General features: G+C 39.0%; 1 protein-coding gene across 2 annotated transcripts in view; it reads left to right on the top strand.

Annotated features, from left to right (window-relative positions):
- Positions 1 to 881: 881 nt before the first annotated feature.
- The window catches only part of LOC136874567 (inactive pancreatic lipase-related protein 1), a 138,058-nt gene continuing 120,129 nt past the window's right edge, over positions 882 to 18,810 (top strand). For both annotated transcript variants that reach the window (XM_068227952.1, XM_068227953.1), the window contains exon 1: positions 882 to 938. The gene's annotated coding sequence lies outside the window, so the exon portion shown is untranslated. The remainder of the gene's footprint in view (positions 939 to 18,810) is intronic.

The raw sequence follows: 18,810 nt of genomic DNA on the forward strand, positions 1-18,810 counted from the left end.
GGTTCCTGACTCTCAACATTCAACTGGGCGGTGATCTGACTCACAGTAACCCGTTGAGCGCCCAGTAGTGTTCTGCGGAGGTGACATTAAACACTTGTGGTCTTCCCATGCGGCGGTTTACGAGGGTGGTAACATTATATCTGCGATACTGAAGATCCACTATCGACACAGTTGACCTCGGAAACCCGAATTAGCGTGTAATCGCCGCAATACTATGACCGATGCGTCGTACGCCGATGATCATCCCACGTGCAAAGTCGGTTAACTCGCGACGTGTTGCCATCTTCACGATACTGGTGACAATGTCACACTGCTCAGTTACGCTGCAGCTAGTCACAACGCTCAGAGGTCATATACGGCACATTTTCTAATGGGACACCCCTTTCCGTGACTTTTGGCCACTCAATGTACATTTCCAAGTAAATTAGCAGAGAATTATTTCTGCAAAAACAAGAGGTGAATATAACAGAAATATACTACTTGTGAAACCATGGTTACACAATCACCAGAACTGAATTTGGTCAAATATTGTCAGTAAATTTTTTATGTATTTTATAGCATTTTTCTATAAATTTAATGGCATTTTATTGATAATTTTCAGGTCAGAAACATCCGGCTCGTAGTGATAAGAAGCAGATAATTGTTGTTGTAAATTTTTACCATTCTCGCATAAGACCCGAGCGAAGACTTAAAACAAATATCTTCTAAGAACTACGGTGTATTTGATACTGTGAGTTACCGATGTTATCACTTTCTGTATAGTGTACAGTATGGTATGTCAAAACACTTTAGTGCTTCCCCTTTATCTCCTGTTCGTTATGAAGTGTTATCATGGAAGCCGGTCGTAGAGTATTTCTTAATATGTCTACCTGCTGTGGAAACCGACTTGCAGTCTCGTCGAAGTCTCCAATGGCTCAAGAATGGTGAACAACTGTGCTGTAAGCAACTTAGAATTAACTAGCCTAGTAAAATAATATGTAACTTCAAGATGCACCTGGTAAGTCATTAATGTAAGTCACTACGTACTGAGAGATTTGGTTGGTTGAATTCGGGAATAATTATTTCCTTTCATATCAAAATATAACCTTCCAATTTTCCATCAATGCTCGGATAGATTTGAGGGTGCATTTTGGAAAGTAACTGATATTATGATAACCTTTCTATTATAAAGAACTGACTTCACCTAATCAGTCAAGTGCAATAGTTTTAGTCGATCTAGACGGAAGATCGAAGTGATTAATTGATCGATTTACGATTGTCTATTATCTAGTTTATGATTTTCATCTACCTGTAACCTGTGATATCCGCTAGCGAATCACTGTTTTAGAAGAACATACAGTGTTTCAGTAACTCAAGGTGCCAATGTTTGCAGAATGGACCACGCGATGTTTGTAGAACTCTAATGGCATTTTAATAATAATAATAATAATAATAATAATAATAATAATAATAATAACAATAATAATTTAGTATTATTTATAATATTAATAATAATGTAGTATATCTCCTTTGTTTTGTAGTATCTTCTAAGAACTACGGTGTATTTGATACTGTGAGTTACCGATGTTATCACTTTCTATATAACCTTTATTGACCTTTATTACAGTATAACTTGTTCGATTCTCGGCCGGATCGCTGATTTTAATCACTTCTGAATAATTCTTCCTGCTCAAGAACTGGGATTTGTGTTTGTCCCAACACTCTCCTCCTCACATTCAGTTATTGAATCTATATACCCTCGAGGGTTTGCTGTTCCCACCTCGACAAATACCTTCTCAAGGGCAGTGTCCTGGAGCGTGAGAAATTTCGCCGACGTTACGACTCAGAAGGAGAATCAGTATTTCGGCCAGGCGGCCTCACTTTCTATGCTGAATAGGGGTCTTTAAGGGGATGGAAAAATTGGAAAGGGTGGGCAAGAAAGAGGTAAGGAAGCGGCCATGGCCCTAAAGTTAGGTGCCATCCCAGCATTTGCCTGTAGAAGAAGTGGGGAATTCTCAGAAAACCACTTGGAAGATCGAACCTCATATCTTTTCAAATTTTGTAGCACAGCCGGGAATCAAACCCGGGTCTCCAGGGGTGGCAGCTAATCACACTAACCACTACTTCATAGAGGCGGGCACGTGTAATTACTAAATTTATTTAAAATTGAATATACATATATTTCTATATTATTTTTCTGGATAAACTTTGAATTTTCAATGCAGAGTTGTCCAATCATTTCGTATTTTTGACCTTTATTACAGTATAACTTGTTCGATTCTCGGCCGGATCGCTGATTTTAATCACTTCTGAATAATTCTTCCTGCTCAAGAACTGGGATTTGTGTTTGTCCCAACACTCTCCTCCTCACATTCAGTTAACTATATTACACTTCCAACCACCACAGAAACACGCAATAATGTTTACACATCTCCACATACGGTTGCGTCACGAAGGGCATCCTACCGTAAAACAGGGCGAAATCCACGTATGTGAGGAAAAGTCGCACCCGCGATCCCACAGATAAGGGAAAATTAAATAATTCGGATTAATATTAAAAAAAATGAGGTTCACTCAGCCTACACCAAAAATGTGTACCAGATTAATTCCTGGGGGCAAAGGTGGCCGGGCGTAGAGCTAACCACTCTACCCCCATCGCGCGCTGCGGTTAAAAATGGTGGAAGCCTTTACCTTCCACTCCTCCAAGGGCCTTCATGGCCTGTACGGAGGTGACTTTGCTTTTAATTATTAGAAAAATGAAAGTAAACTGCTGTGAAATTTATTTTAAATGACAGTTAGCAGGACAAATGTATCTCTTTAATGGTGTTCACGTAATAATAATAATAATCATAATAATAATAATAATAATAATAATAATAATAATAATAATAATAATAATAATAAAAGTTTAGATTGCACTTTTTTCGAGGGAAGTTTCATAATGCAGAACAATATTCATTTAGCATAATCAAACACAATCATGAAGAAACCATCAATATACCTGGTTGTATTCGAGGACAGTGTTCGAGACTGCACGGATAGGTAGATCAAAAGAATGAAGAGTTAACTGCACGCTACCGTAGAAAGGTTCTGGGTAATTTTGTGCTCTGACTGAACTCCAGGAGTTGTCTCCTTGAAACTATGTATTCACAGCTGTCACTTTGCCTTAAGACGTCCCGGTGATCGACTGGTTGAATTAATGATAACTTCGGTATACTCCATGTAGTTCCATAAGCAGTGATGAATTATTGTGTCTTCATTTGAAGGTTCAAATTAAAAATGTAAAGATTCCAAGGAGCATTTCTAAGGTAAACATGAAAAGCTTAACATTTCAAAGTAAATCTAAAAGATCTTGGTAGCTAAGCTAGTAAATATTTTCCTTATGTTCTATATTGAAGGGAACAAAATACGTAGGAATGTTTCCTTTCTTTAACTCAATTGAAAGACAGTGCTAAAGAAAAGTTGGAAATCAGTATTGTTTGTTTAAAATGCCGTGGCTTTTAACGTAAGAAATATTTCCCCTGTCTTCTTGTTAACCCTTTACTGCATGAATTATTTTTTGTTTACGTTTGGTGAAGAAAATTTCAACGTACGTTCAGGATTTTAGATTTATCAGCAATTCTTCACTGGGGCTAATAGCTTAACTTTCGTAAATGATGTGGATTACCATAACGGGGTATATATACCATTTGTCACGATTTCACGCTAAACTTTTAACATTCAAAGACCGAATATTACTGCCTACTGGTCATGGGTACGTACTGCAAGGCGCAAGATGCTTTGAGGTTAAGCCAGAGGTACTCCTGAAGGCTGTGGTAATGTGATGAGGAGGGCCCACGTAAAATAAACGGTGGTTGGTACGCGTGGATGTTGACGGGGGGAAGGAGTACCTTTGGTTGTAGGGCTGTTTTGTCTAATGTTATGTAAAAAAAAAAAAAAGCATCACTGCTATATATTTTTAATGACTGTACAGTTGAAGATGTGCCGTAAAACTACCTCTGTCCACAATCTGTGAAAGAGGTGAAAAGTTATATGCTGCCTGAGGGCAACAGTATGCAGTAAAGGGTTAAGTAACAAGATTGCAATTGTATTAAAATAAGTATTGACATAAATATGCCTCATGGCTCGGACTCATCCGAAAATTTAAGTAACATGACACGACAAAATGTGTGGCGGAAGTGTAACTATAGCAACCGGTTAGACAGTGATGTAAGGTGTGGATGGGTGGTCGGTCAGACAATGTAACCATAGCAACCGGTTAGGCAGTGATGTAAGGTATGGATGGGTGGTCAGACAATGTTACCTAGCAACCGTGCAGGCTATGTCTTATATCTGGTTGCCACCTGAAATATTAGCGGCCGTTGGAAGATAGCCGTGACCGGGAGACATACATACGATCATTTGATTTTCGCAAAGAGGAAAATGGTTTCTTTCAAAGGGACTTGGCGGCGTATCGTCCACCACATAAACAGCTTTGAACGTTATCACTGTCCTCGTCCTCGTTAGAAGTTAGCCACAGTAGGATCTATTGGTAGAAGACTTCGTAGTCGTTGGGAACATAATGAATGATTTTAGCACAATCTTCGAGCTTTTAATTCTTTATTAGAACCTTCCCTTTATACCCACTGACAGTACGAAGGCACCCCTGTACAGCTTAACACATCACTCGTTAAACTACCAAAAAACTAATGACCACTTACATAAACACTTTCACCTAAGTTTTGAACAAATTAATTGCCGTTTCATATCGATTTCTCTTGTGATAATTTTTGCGACTTCTATGAAAAAAAACAGATATAACAACAATCTGCTAAACCGAGTACATGTTTCGCCGTAATGAGTTCTTGCTCTAATGGACTACTCCTACGCATGTTTATGAAGCAAGAAAACTTTCCTTTTTACCAGGCTATTAATATTTCGATTATCAGTGAGGAAGCCTGCACTAGTGATAATTCAGTAGATGTTTTATTATGTCTTGCATTCCTCAACTGATTGGCTTATCTGGTTGGGCAATCGGCATTTCCAATCGAAGTTCTGGCATAAACATTACGGCGGAGAAAGGTAGATATTTATGAATAGACATTCAGTAGTTATGTGAAAGGGACCACATCAGTAAATTCAATTATTTTATATCTTGCTTCACGTAGCACAGACACATGTATGGTGACGGAGGGAAAGAAAAGGGCTACGAATGGGAAGGAATTAACCATGGTATAACACAAGTATTTGTCTGGTGTGAAAATGGGAAACCACGGAAAGCCATCTTCAGGGCTCCCGACAGCGGGATTCAAACCCACCATCTCCCTAATACAAGCTGACAGATACCAGTCCCGAGTATTTGCCTGGTGTGAAATTGAGAAACCACGGGAAACCTCATAATCTTCAGGCCTTCGGACAGAGCAGCGGTCACTTCGAAGGTCAAGGCCCTTCGGGGCTGTTGCGCCATGGGGTTTCATTCGTTTTGTTTGTGAGGAATGGTGCAACATGTAGACACATTTTTCATATGCAAGGAGACTTTCGAATGTTACACACAGCATCTGTATTGAGCCCTGACAGCATCCCTGTGACCTTTTTGTACATATTAATTTCTGTATCTCAGTGTTGGGTAGCGCCGCGGCAAAGCAAAGCAGTCGGAGATCCATGAAGCCTCCACTCTAGGGACGTGCAAGTCCGACGAGTCGGGTCACAGGTTCATATAGTGGACTGTTATCAGTGTGGTTTAAACGTAGAAAGTAATCATCATTTCCTGCCCAAAAATTACGTGAATATTCCGCAACAGAATGCTAAAAGATCTAGGATATTGGCATATTCATCAAGATACATTGACCATCATTTCATTTTATCCTAAATTAAATAACTATCCTAGTATTCCTACGCTACATCAAATGAGAACTCTGTGAAATGTTTCATTTATGGAAGGATTTTCCGTTTAATGATTCAAAATAACTTCGAATGTCAGTTACATAATGATCAAATTATTAGCAACACAAACGGAAATAGAAAGAATAAATGTTACGTTAAAATTGAAATAAACACCTAACTTCTTGCTCTTGTTACAAAGAAATTATAACATCGTCAATCAAGAGAAAATCGAAAAACAAAAGAGACAAAGTGTCCCACTGCTGAAGGCTTACAGTGAAAGATCTATTATCCATCGCGCATTTCGAAGTAAATAATTGGGAGTTATTGAATCGTTCATTTTAGGATGCTGTTCCTACTCAAATATCTCATATTATTCCGTCATTCTCATTTAAATCATCGCACTATTTATCGGTAAACTGTCTACCTAGCAACTTGAAAACACCGTTATTCTAAATTCATAAATCATCATAAATGCAAGAGAAATGTTTGAAAGACAGGATCGTAACATAATATGTCATCCACCAAAATCATGCATTTAAAAGACAGACTCGATCCTCTCGAACATTCATCGAAGACTGCACCTAGATAAAGAACATCAATAGACATTGCAATATCTACGATAACCTTCTCTAACTACGTTGATTCTGCGCCTCCGTATTCCGCTGCGACGTTTGGCCTGAAATAACTACATCAGCACTAGGCGTCAACTCAAATGATCTACAAAATATCCAACTAGCAAAAAAATGATTTACTTACCATAGGAGATCATATTCCCTTTGCGACATGACCGAATATCTATACGTTATCGTTTATTTTGTGAAGATCCTAAACGTCCCCTTAATACTGTGCGCTCTGGTCAATCTTATATTTAAATAGGATAAATGTGACGACCATCTATTAGTGTTCGTGAGTGCAAAATTCTATAACATTATTCTAAAATACGGCCTCGTGCCTAAATAAATCATTCATTACAACAACATCAAAATTCACGCATGACCAACACAATTCCTAACGCCAATGCCATCATCAGGACCTTCACATTACATCATCATAAAATACGCAATCCTAATGACACGTCTATAACCATCCACATTTCTCTATCCACGTACATATTCTCAAAGATCCTACCGTATCAAACACCTTATCACGTCGCACAAATCGTCATGCACAATGAATTCACAATACTTAGGAATAATCTATTCAGGCAATTACGTCAAAAACTACTAAATACGTTGCCGCATTAACACCATATCACCACAAGAATATCACACTTCCATAATCAAACACCGCATTTCTGCACGAGCACATAATATTTGAAGACCATAGAATCGCACGTCGCAAGTACTAAGCTCCTCCAGGGTATTTTGAGCCATGAGTTAGGTTAATGCTCGTCACCGTAACACCATTACGATACCAATAACCTCGATGCCGAAAAACCATTCCGTAAAACCTTGCTAGCAGATATTAAAAGGAAACTTACACGACCCATCGCATATTATCACAACGTAGATTGACTCACTGCACTAGACGCAACGATCATAATTAATACAACGCAATGATTAACAAATAACGGTCGTCTTCAAGTTGAAAATTGAACATGTCTTAAATTGACATTAAAATAAATACTACTCTACATCTAAAATAAGCATCTACGTGGCGGAACATTTAAAAGATATTCAAGTACTCATCCTGGGTTGTTGCTCCACGACAGTGTCACCTTCCATGTTCAGCTCTCAACCATAAATATTATTCATCAATGTCCATCACATTCCTGGCCAGATCCTTCGAGGTCCCTCTATTTTAGTTGTTCATGTTAATACGTGCAGTCATCTCATATGTATAACCAATAACTGACGGTTCCATGTTACCTGAAACTCAGAGATATCAATTAGGACAGAGTTATACACCTTGATACAATTTTACAGTTCAATGGATACACTTGCCTTTGCACTTTCAATAACAAGATATCTTGTTTTACAATATAATAAGTGTTTATAATATGCCAATATCACGCTAATATATCTCTTCAACACAATCTTTTCCCTACGAATTTTTGCTTCCGATCCTTCTGAGATACAGATTGAAAGTCAACTTCCTCAGAGACAAAAAAACAAATTCTACAACAACATAATAATCGCAGACGGTTTGCTTTTAGAATTCTTCTCTGCTTCCAGCTCCCATATGTTCTTGACAATTGGAAACATTTGACACATAATGCGTAATGATCTTGTATAAATCAGCTGTACTAGCAAAGGAACTTATTTAATAATTGCCGCCTTGTATTTAGGTTAGTAATCGACAGTTTCATTTATTCATCTCGATCGTCGAATCGTGCGAGACTAGATGTACAAGGTATAGCCCTCTCATATAAACTTATTATTCGCACATTTCATGGCCCTCAGTAACGTTCTGTCATTGATATTTTCTGCCGTTCATGCATTTCAGAAACTTTACTTGAGGAATGTGTATTTAATCCTGCCCTATCTTCCACGATGTTTAATCGTCTACCAATATTTCCAAGACACCACGGGGTTTAGAGCTTGTTATCAATCCGCCGCTATCTTCAATTCAGCGATGCCGTTCACATAATTAGACAAGTCAACTGAACTCAAATTCACCTGGAGGTGTGATAACTGAACATAAGATTTCATTGACGTTATTTTTCAACATAAACTTCCAATGTGTTCACCAATCTCATCCTGACATACATTGGAAGGTTATAGTATTGAATGATAATATAAGCGCTAACCCTCTGAACCTAACTTGATGAGTTCGAACCTTGTTCAGTCCTGTGTTATTTGAAGGTGGCCTTACTGTCACGTAAGTTAACTCAGAAATCTACGATTTATTATTATTATTATTGTTCCGAGGTATCTGTGGAACAGCAGAGGTGAAAGAAGGTGCGGGGGTGAACGGGTCTCAAAATACGAAATTAACCCGCGGTTACTCGCATGGTGAGCGCGGCGCTCACCTTCGTACTATATTGTTTCTTGTTGGAATGTTAAAAGACCTCCAAGTTTGAAACTCCCTGTACCTTTCTAACAGATTGTTATGAAGGGGATGTGCCAGTCACTTTCATTATCTTTGAAAACAAACACCCGCAATTCATTATTAGGCACAGTAGTGTATGTTTGGTGAGCGGTGCGCTCAGTAGCGAGTAACTGTGCGACTTACATTTCGCGCTTCGTAATAAGTCAGGGTTTGTTTCATGCTTGTGTTTAATGTGAAATCTTTATACTGTGACTGTTGTTAGACAATATATACAAGTTACAATGCCATCCACTAATCAGATACTTTCGTGGTTGGCCGAAACGGAGGAAAAAGTGCTCTTGAACAACGAAACTGAAAGTAATGAAACAGATGAGGTTTACGAAAATGATCATAACTGTGTTTCAGAGTGTCTGCAAGTTTTGTGAACGAGAGGAATTTTCGTATATTGAATTCTGTGAGATCAGTTTAAATGGATTTTTTACGGCCAGATGCCCTTCCTGACGCCAAACTTACTTGAGGAGCTAATAAAGATGAAATAAATTATGGTGAATGAAGTTGGCTAAATAGGTGGAAGGAATCGGCTGTAGTTTATGAATAGAATCTGCCCCGGCATTTGCCTGGACGCGTTAACAGAAAACTATTCTCAGGACAGCTAACGGTGGGGATCGAACTCGCGCGTCTCCCAAATTTAGAGCTTGCCTCCATAGCCATTCCACTCGGCCGTACTATAACTATCTCAAACTGACATATTAAAAATACCTCCAACTTTATATGGGCATATTATAGCGTTTAAACGTAAAGGTGAGCGCTCCGCTCACTAGCGAGTAACGACGCACGTAAAGACCTAGCGAGTAGTGCCGGGTTATAGTTAAGATAAAATTTAACAAGGTTATATTTTCTTAGCAAAATCAAGAAGTAACAAGAATGGCAGGTACAGAGTAGCAAGGCAACAAATGTACAATTACAGTATTCACAGGATTTGGGCTTCGAGCCCCGGACTCACAATTCTTGAGCAATTAGCCCAACTTTACGATATACACAATTCAACAAAGGGGCAGAAGACCCCTATCATACCCAGGAGCACTTGCTCCCAATTACACAGTAAAGCCTCCTCGAGGCGCGCAGGAAACAAAATTTTTAGAAAGAGCAATCTGCTCTTAAGTACGAGCCTATCCAAGGCCACACCAAACTCCACTTTCAAGTTGTCCTCCAAGGACATGAAAACAGGGGTAAAATACCCAACCTACTGAGGCCTGTTAAGTAAGGAAAGGTTAATTACGTGGCCTCTAAAATACCAACTTGAGAGGAGGCGTTCTTGCACTCCTAACACACTTTATATAAAACCTACTTGGCACTAGGCCGTTACTGCAAGGGCTAATCCCATACTAAAGAGGTGACTTTTGGAATGAAACAATTTACATTAAGTTAAGGAAGAAACGGTTGTAAAAAATAAGTTCACCTCAATGCAATATGAGTGGGAGCTCGAGAGGGTTAAGCACTCTCTATCCCAATATGTAGTTTAAAAGATAGAATAGATACTAAGTGTCTTTACATTTTAGGGGAAAAGTTACATGGTGGAAAAGCTTCGGACCTGCCCCGAGAGTTAAACTGCTGAGCTAACAAGAAAAGAAGTTATTAAACGGCCATTACCTTGTGGTTGAACTGCTGCCCGAAGAAAGAGGCGCTTCCCGCCCCCTGCTACTTACTTTACACACTGAAAGATGTTACTGAAGTGGCGCGGAGACCCGAAAATCAGCAGTTTATATACTCTCGCGGAAAGTTCGAGGCGTTTCAGGAATGAGAACACCCTCCCACAAGAATTTTATTGGCTAGGGTTAAGCAACATATCCCTGTTGAGGAAGATACACCTGATTGGTCATAAATTAATTAAAGAAATTCGGGATTGGCTAAATTCAAAACAAGGGGAAAGAAAGGGTTATACAGCCAACTTAAACAATAACTGAAATAAATTTAACAAGGAACAAACTTTTGAAATAAAAAAATTCTCCAAAAAAACAGTTCTTTCACTTCGCACTAGGGTGCACCATTGTAGTTCTTCAGTAGTGTCCTCTAGAAGAGAAAGTTCACACTTCTTACTACCGGAAAAACAAAAATACATCGAAAACGACCCAGTTCAGAAACTTCAAAATTTCCAAGTAGTGACATCTTCTGAGAAACTTGAAAATTAACACCTTAAATAAAGTTCAGACTTTCTCCAGTAGGGGAGTTTCAACTGGCGCAAAGTTTGAATTAGCGACGTGGAGGTGTACCACCCGGTACAATTATTATTATTATTATTATTATTATTATTATTATTATTATTATTATTATTATTATTATTATTATTATTATTATTATTATTGTCCGCCTCTGTGGTGTAGTGGTTAGCGGGATTAGCAGCCATCCCCGGGGGCTCCGATTCGATTTCCGGTCCTGCTACGAAATTTTAAAAGTGGTACGATGGCTGGGACGGGATTTACTTAGCCTCGGGAGGTCAACTGAGTAGAGGGGATTCGATTCTCACCTCAGCCATCCTCGAAACGTTTTTCCGTCGTTTCCCACTTCTCCTCCAGGCCAATGCCGGGATGGTACCTAACTTAAGGCCGCGGCCGCTTCGTTCCCCCTTCCTTGTCTATTCCTTCCGATCTTCTCATACCCCAGACAATGTTACCTAGCAGGTGAGGCCGCATGGACGAGGTACTGGTCCTCCTCCCCAGCTGTATCCCCCGACCCAAAGCCTCACGCTCCAGGACACTGCCGTTGAGGCGGTAGAGGTTAGATCCCTCGCTGAGTCTGAGGGAAAAACCAACCCCGGAGGGTAAATGATTAAGAAAGAATTATTATTATTATTATTATTATTATTATTATTATTATTATTATTATTATTATTATTATTATTATTATTATTATTATTATTATTATTATATTTCTTGCTTACAAAAATCAAGTTGCCGCAAGGACAAGGAGTTCCAGCATAATATATAAATATATTGAACATTTGAGGCCGAAAGAGAGTTATATTAGCCTAAATGTTCATGGTTATAGGTGGCTTGTTGTGGTATATGATTATTATGATATGGTTTATACCACAAATTAATCCAATTCAGAGACTTAAGTTTCCATTTTATTCAAAGTATTCTTCAGCCTTAGAATCAACGTTTGACTTGAAAATTTCAAGGTATGTGTTGTCGTCAAATCTCCTCTCTTCGAAGGCTGAGGATAACATTGAATAAAATCGAAACTAAAGTCCTTAAAAAGGAGTCATTTTTTTGTATAATATATATCTAAACCATACCATATTGAGATGTTCCTTTATGGGTCGTACGCTTGATTCTTCAAGTTTCTAAATGAGGCCTTTATTAATGATAAAACGTCTGAAACCAGACCCTTCTTCAATCCAATGTCTTGCAAAAATCGATGAAAAAGTATTGAATATTACCCCTCGCTCCATTCCGGTATACAGTACACTCCTAGTTGCATCTCCTGCCATTTATTAAATGATTTGAATATCTTAACATCTCTATATGGATTAGTCCACTTTAATTTGATTGACCGTAAAAAGACAAACATTCTTGCCTTTCATCTAAAGTAAAATTTTTGAATGTTGACCTGTCGGCTTTATTAACTTCTGTATTAAAAGAAACTTTCACTGCTGAAAATTGCAACCTTCTGAGAGGAAAGATAATTTTCTTCGTATCGTGGGCATCTGAGGTACGCATGTGCTAGCTGTTGGACCTGTTAGTACAGTGGCTCCAATTATGTTCATACGTAGTTCTTTGATCTGTAATATTAAGCCATTGGACAGCCTTGCATGAGCTGAGGCGGAGGATGTAGTGTAAGATGTTATTTTGTTAAACACTTGTCAATGTATATCACTGATCGAAGATACCTATTGTAGCATATATCTCATGGATCGTTATGTTATTCACATTCAGACATTCTGATACTCTCAGTGTTTAATTGATAGAGTCAGGTAGTGGTGATGTTCTCTTTCGGCTATTGGCTTTACGTGCACCGACACAGGTCTTACGGCGATGATGGGACAGGAAAGGGCTAGGACTGGGAAGAAAGCGGCCGTGGCGGTAATTAAGGTGCCTGGTGTGAAAATGGGAAACTACGGAAAACCATCTTCAGGGCTGCCGACAGGTAGTGGTGATCTAATATTGGTCCCGAGAAGGACCACTTTGAGAAACTTCACATACATACCTCCTTACTCTTTGCCGAGAGGTCAATTCAGAGAGTTCGGTCTCATCTTAGCGCCTGTCCGCCTCCGAAGCATAACGGTTATTATTACAGGGTACTTCAAAAAACGCGTCGTATTTAATCGCGTGGCATATTTTTATTTCTCAGTTGTTGACATCGTTGCGTAACGTTTCGGTATCTATAAACATTACAATTGTTGCTTTAGTCCGAATTTCGCGCATTTTTTCATTGTGTATCTCGCCATGGAGCCGTTTACTATGACGCAACGCGTGCTATTTGTGGAAACGTTTTATCAGAATGGAGAAAGTTATCCAGCAACTGCCAGACGTCTTCGTACGATTCTAGGGCGTAAATAAGCAGCGAATGAATCAACAGTTCGTGTACACTCGGTAAAGTTCGACGAAATGGGTTCAACATTGAACACTAAAACAACTGGGTTGTTCCATGAGCGGTTTCCTCATCGCCTCACCTCGCGTAATGCTGACCAGGAATGGTCAACAAGGTTATGTGACTCAAACCCTTGCAATATTTTTCTTTGGGGTTACTTTAAATCATTGGTATACGTCAATAAGCTCTGAAACATGTACGAGTTAAAGGAGGAAATTTGACGAGTCAATAAGCCCTGAAACATCTACGAGTTGAAGGAGGAAATTTGACGAGTCAATAAGCCCTGAAACATCTACGAGTTGAAGGAGAAAATTTGACGAGTCAATAAGCCCTGAAACATCTACGAGTTGAAGGAGGAAATTTGACGAGTCAATAAGCCCTGAAACATCCACGAGTTAAAAGAGGAAATTTGACGAGTCAATAAGCCCTGAAACATCTACGAGTTGAAGGAGGAAATTTGACGAGTCAATAAGCCCTGAAACATCTACGAGTTGAAGGAGGAAATTTGACGAGTCAATAAGCCCTGAAACATCTACGAGTTAAAGGAGGAAATTTGACGAGTCAATAAGCCCTGAAACATCTACGAGTTAAAGGAGGAAATTTTACGAGTCAATAAGCCCTGAAACATCTACGAGTTGAAGGAGGAAATTTAACGAGTCAATAAGCCCTGAAACATCTACGAGTTGAAGGAAGAAATTTGACGAGTCAATAAGCCCTGAAACATCTACGAGTTAAAAGAGGAAATTTGACGAGTCAATAAGCCCTGAAACATCTACGAGTTAAAGGAGGAAATTTGACGAGTCAATAAGCCCTGAAACATCTACGAGTTAAAGGAGGAAATTTGACGAGTCAATAAGCCCTGAAACATCTACGAGTTAAAGGAGGAAATTTGACGATTCAATAAGCCCTGAAACATCTACGAGTTAAAGGAGGAAATTTGACGTGTTGTTGGCGAAGTACAGGTGGAAACTTGTCGGGCAGTCATAGCGAATTTCACGGACAGAGTTCTTGCATGCCAGTACAGTAGGGGATGTCGTTTTCCATATATAAAATGGAAACATGTCATGATCATATTTATGTATTTTATTGATGTGTTTTGAAATAATGAATTTCATAATTTGATATATCAAACCGGGCGAGCTTTTTGAAAGACCTTGTATTCACTGCAGTCGTCGGAGGCCCGGATTTGATTCCCGATACTGCCAGCAATTTAGGAACGATAGGAGGGTTGTTGTTGTGTAGTTAAAATTGTACATCCAGTTCACCTCCATAGGGGTGTACCTGAAAAAAGCTGCAGCACCTCGGGACGAGGACACGTTTTCACTCGTTTAGCACCTCCCACGGGAAGCGTACACCGTAAGGCAGGGCTGTTCAACATTTTCATGTTTTGGGGCGTACCTCACTCTTGACTATGGAGGTGTGGGCGCCGTTTAATAATAATACTATTAAACTAATACTAATTGTACCGGTTGGTACACCCCTACGCCACACCGTTGAATTTTCCGCGTTAAGTACTCCTCTACAGGAGAAACTCTGAACTTTAACAACTGTATCAACTTATAAGTTTTCTCAGAAGATGGCACTACCATAAATTTTGTGATTACAAAGTTGTCAATACTGTGTGGAGTTCAACTTGTTTTGTTTCCCATTAATCAAGAAGTGTGGACATTCCCTTATAGATGTCTCTACTAAAAAACTATGATCATGCACCCTGGTGCGAAGTGAAGGAACTTTTCTTGAAGATATGTTATACTCATAAGTTTTCCTATAACTAAATTTCGTTCTTTCATTTGTGGGTTGACAATATAAATCTTTTCTTTCCGCCAGTTTTGAACTTAGACAATCCAGAATTTCTGTTATTAATTTTTGACCAATCGTGTCCTTCTTCTTCAATTTTTCTGTGTAAGTTTTAGCTAGCCAATAAAGTTGAGCGGGTGTGTCTTAAATATTCATGAAAGGTCTCGAACTTTCCCCGAGGGTTTAAAAACTGCTGATTTTCACGGCTCGTCGCCACTTCTTCAACCTCTAGCTTTGTGTATGGACGTGTAGCAGGGGGCGGGTAGCGCCTCTTCCTTCGGGCAGCAGCTCTTCAACAAGGTAATGGCCGTTTAACATCTTTATTTCTTGCTAGCTCAGCAGTTTAACCCTCGGGGAAGGTCCGAAACCTTTTCAATGTCTAAAAATGTAACTTAGTGCCGGCTTATGTAAAATTTTCTTATTACTTTAACTGTAAATCGGGGATAGAGAGTGCTTTACCCTCTCGAGCTCCCCTTCATTTTTGATTTGAGGCGACTGCGTTTTCATAACCGATTTTCTTCTCTTCTTAATGTGTTAAATTTTTTTCTTATTCGAGTCACCTCCCTAGTTTGGGAATAGCCCCTGTGTCATCGACCTAGTGCCCCTTAGGTTTTTAAAAGGTTTCATGTAGGAGTGCAAGCAATGCCTCCATTCATCTTGGTATTTTGGGCCATTTAATTAATCTGTTCTTTTCCACTGAGGCCCAGTAGGTTGCGTACGAGGTACCCCCGTTTCATTTGATGTAAGCGGTGCCTTGATGGCAATTTAGTGTAAAAGTCTGATATTGCCTTTAATGGGCTTGAAAAATTGAGACCGGGCGAGTTGGCCGTGCTCGTAGAGGCGCGCGGCTGTGAGCTTGCATCCGGGAGATAGTAGGTTCGAATCCCACTATCGGCAGCCCTGAAGATGGTTTTCCGTGGTTTCCCATTTTCACACCAGGCAAATGCTGGGGCTGTACCTTAATTAAGGCCACGGCCGCTTCCTTCCAACTCCTAGGCCTTTCCTATCCCATCGTCGCCATAAGACCTATCTGTGTCGGTGCGACGTAAAGCCCCTAGCAAAAAAAAAATTGAGAGCGGGTCAGCTCTTTCTTGTGTTTGAAAAGTGCCTCTGGGAGCCTTGAGGTTAAAAGGTGGGAGCAAGTGCTCCATGCAATAAGGGGATTTCTGCCCTTTGGTTGTGAGGTGAGAGCTCAGGAATTGTATAAGGTGGGGCTCGAAGCCCAGATCGTTAAAGTATCTCTAAATCTTGGCTTTCCTGGTCTTGTACCTGGTTTGTTAACTTGTTGTTATTTGTTGTATGTTCAAATTCTGTGTCAAAATTGTTAAGTTTTGCAAAATATAACCTTTAATTCAATTTTAATTAATATCACAGCTTTGTAGTTAGACCCATTCCAACCCGTACCTTCTTTTACCTCTACAACAAGGCAAAATAAGGCATTACAACACTGTAGTAAAATCCGAGTGTCTCTCGATGAATTACAAATTGCAGAAGCTGGAGATCCTAGAAAGAAAAGTACTACGGGAAATCTTGTGTCCAACAGGGACTGAAAGCGGATAGAAACTTGGGAACAACAATGAAGTCTACAAAAATGCGGAGACAATTTCAGAGACCATGAAAAAGAGGAGGTTGTCTTCCTTCGGACATTTGTACAGAATGGACAAAACCAGACTAACCAAAAAGTTATTCGACTACCTGTGGAACAAGTAGAAAACGACGACATGAATTAAGGATGTTCATAAAGATCTAGAGAAGTCCAACATCCAGGAAGCTTAGATGTTAGACAGGAACATATTTCGGACCATGATTCAAATTTTGGAAGGATTTCAAGACGAAAGAACTGCAAAGACGGGAAGAGCCTGGACGGATGAACAGAAGAAACAGCATAGCGCCCATATGGAGGAGTACTGGACGTAGAGGAAATTTCAGACAAAAAGGCAGCAAAATTGTAGCGTGATCCTGAGTGAACAATTCGCAAATAAACTATTTTTTAAATAGTATAGAAACTTAGAAGCAAATATTGACAAAATATTTTTTTAACATATCGTACTTGCATATTTAGTGTGAATTGTTTATTCGCTCAAGTTGAGGAGCAGTATTGCTACTCACATGTACCCTTAAAACCGTAGGTCTGTAACCATTTAGTCATAATCACTGTATAAAATAATAATGCGAATTCATAATTAATGTATACTTTTCGCAATCAATATAAAAAAATTGAGGTGAAGCTTCAGTCCTACACTGAATATAAATACAGTTTAGATTTAAGTTGAAGAGAAGATGAAACTAAATGGAATTGTAGAAAAATAGCACACTGCTTTTTGTTACGATAAATCGAAATTCATCTGAAGATTTTGTGAAACTTTTCCACGGCGGCGAACAGCAGGTGTTTTGTTTGAATACTGATAAGGAAATATTTGTTAACATGAACACATCTTCAATAACGGGTTGTCACAGTTCGATGTGATGTCGTGTGAGGTGTATGATGTGTCGTTTTTTATTGTGGATTAACAGGAATTATTTAGGTCCTCGGTGTATTAGAATCATCTGGGTCTGGGATAAAGGCTGATTTCAGTCGATCAATGAAAATAGTTACTCGCGCACCGCGGTTTTCAGTGTCATAGGTGTTTGCAGAATGATTTGGTACAATGCAGGAGCCATCATATGGAGACTATAATGGCCTATGGACTGCATCATGACGTACGAACATGCGTGAACAAGTGTCTAGTTCATGAAAAACCAAAGTCTGCTGGAGGGTAAACAGATTAAGAAAGGAAGAAAAATCAGTATCGAGGTAGGCTAATTTATATCGAGACACTCCAGAACTATAATTCTTCCAGCAACTTTAAATGCTGCAGAGTGTTTGAATACCTTATCAGATATAAGAATAAGTAAAACAGAAAAGAAAATCCTAAGGAAAATGATGGGGCTTATTTGGGAGAATAGCATATACAATTTGAAACCAGAAGAAGATTTATACAAATCAGAGAAAATAGGCCATGTTTTCAGAAAAAGAACAATAGAATAAGATTGTTTGGTCACCAGTACAAAATGGACAAAACAAAGTTTGAACACTATGCAAATAAAAACCAAATTTAAACCTGCATTTTTCAAAGAAGCCGAACAAGATTTGGAACTAGTCAAAATTTAAAAAAAGAACAAATTGCAAATAGAAAGAAATTTTGGAAAGACGTATTTGATACTAAATTTCGAGAGGAATCCAAGAAGAAATCAGGTAGTAAATGGACGGAAGAAAGAAAAGAACACCGAGAAAGAATGAAGAAGTTTTGGGAAGACAAAAAGAAGAAAACATGTTAATATGGTGCTTGGATGGCCTAATCGAGTAGATAATAATGACTATAATAAGAATAATTGTTACCTGGTTTCCGTGGGTTAGAGGGATAAGAAGCGCCTGGTTTGAATGGCTGGACAAGGAATTAACTAGAGCAGAACTTAACACAACACATTTGGAAATTTTATTTCCTTCCTTTTCTTTCTTCTAGTTTAAAATTGAGAGATATAAAATCAGAATGAATAACAGACAATATAACAAGTTATTAAGGAGCTCGTCAGGTCTAACGATATCGGGGA

Source organism: Anabrus simplex, chromosome 5, assembly GCF_040414725.1.
Source record: "Anabrus simplex isolate iqAnaSimp1 chromosome 5, ASM4041472v1, whole genome shotgun sequence".
Classification (NCBI taxonomy): Eukaryota; Metazoa; Arthropoda; class Insecta; order Orthoptera; family Tettigoniidae; genus Anabrus; species Anabrus simplex.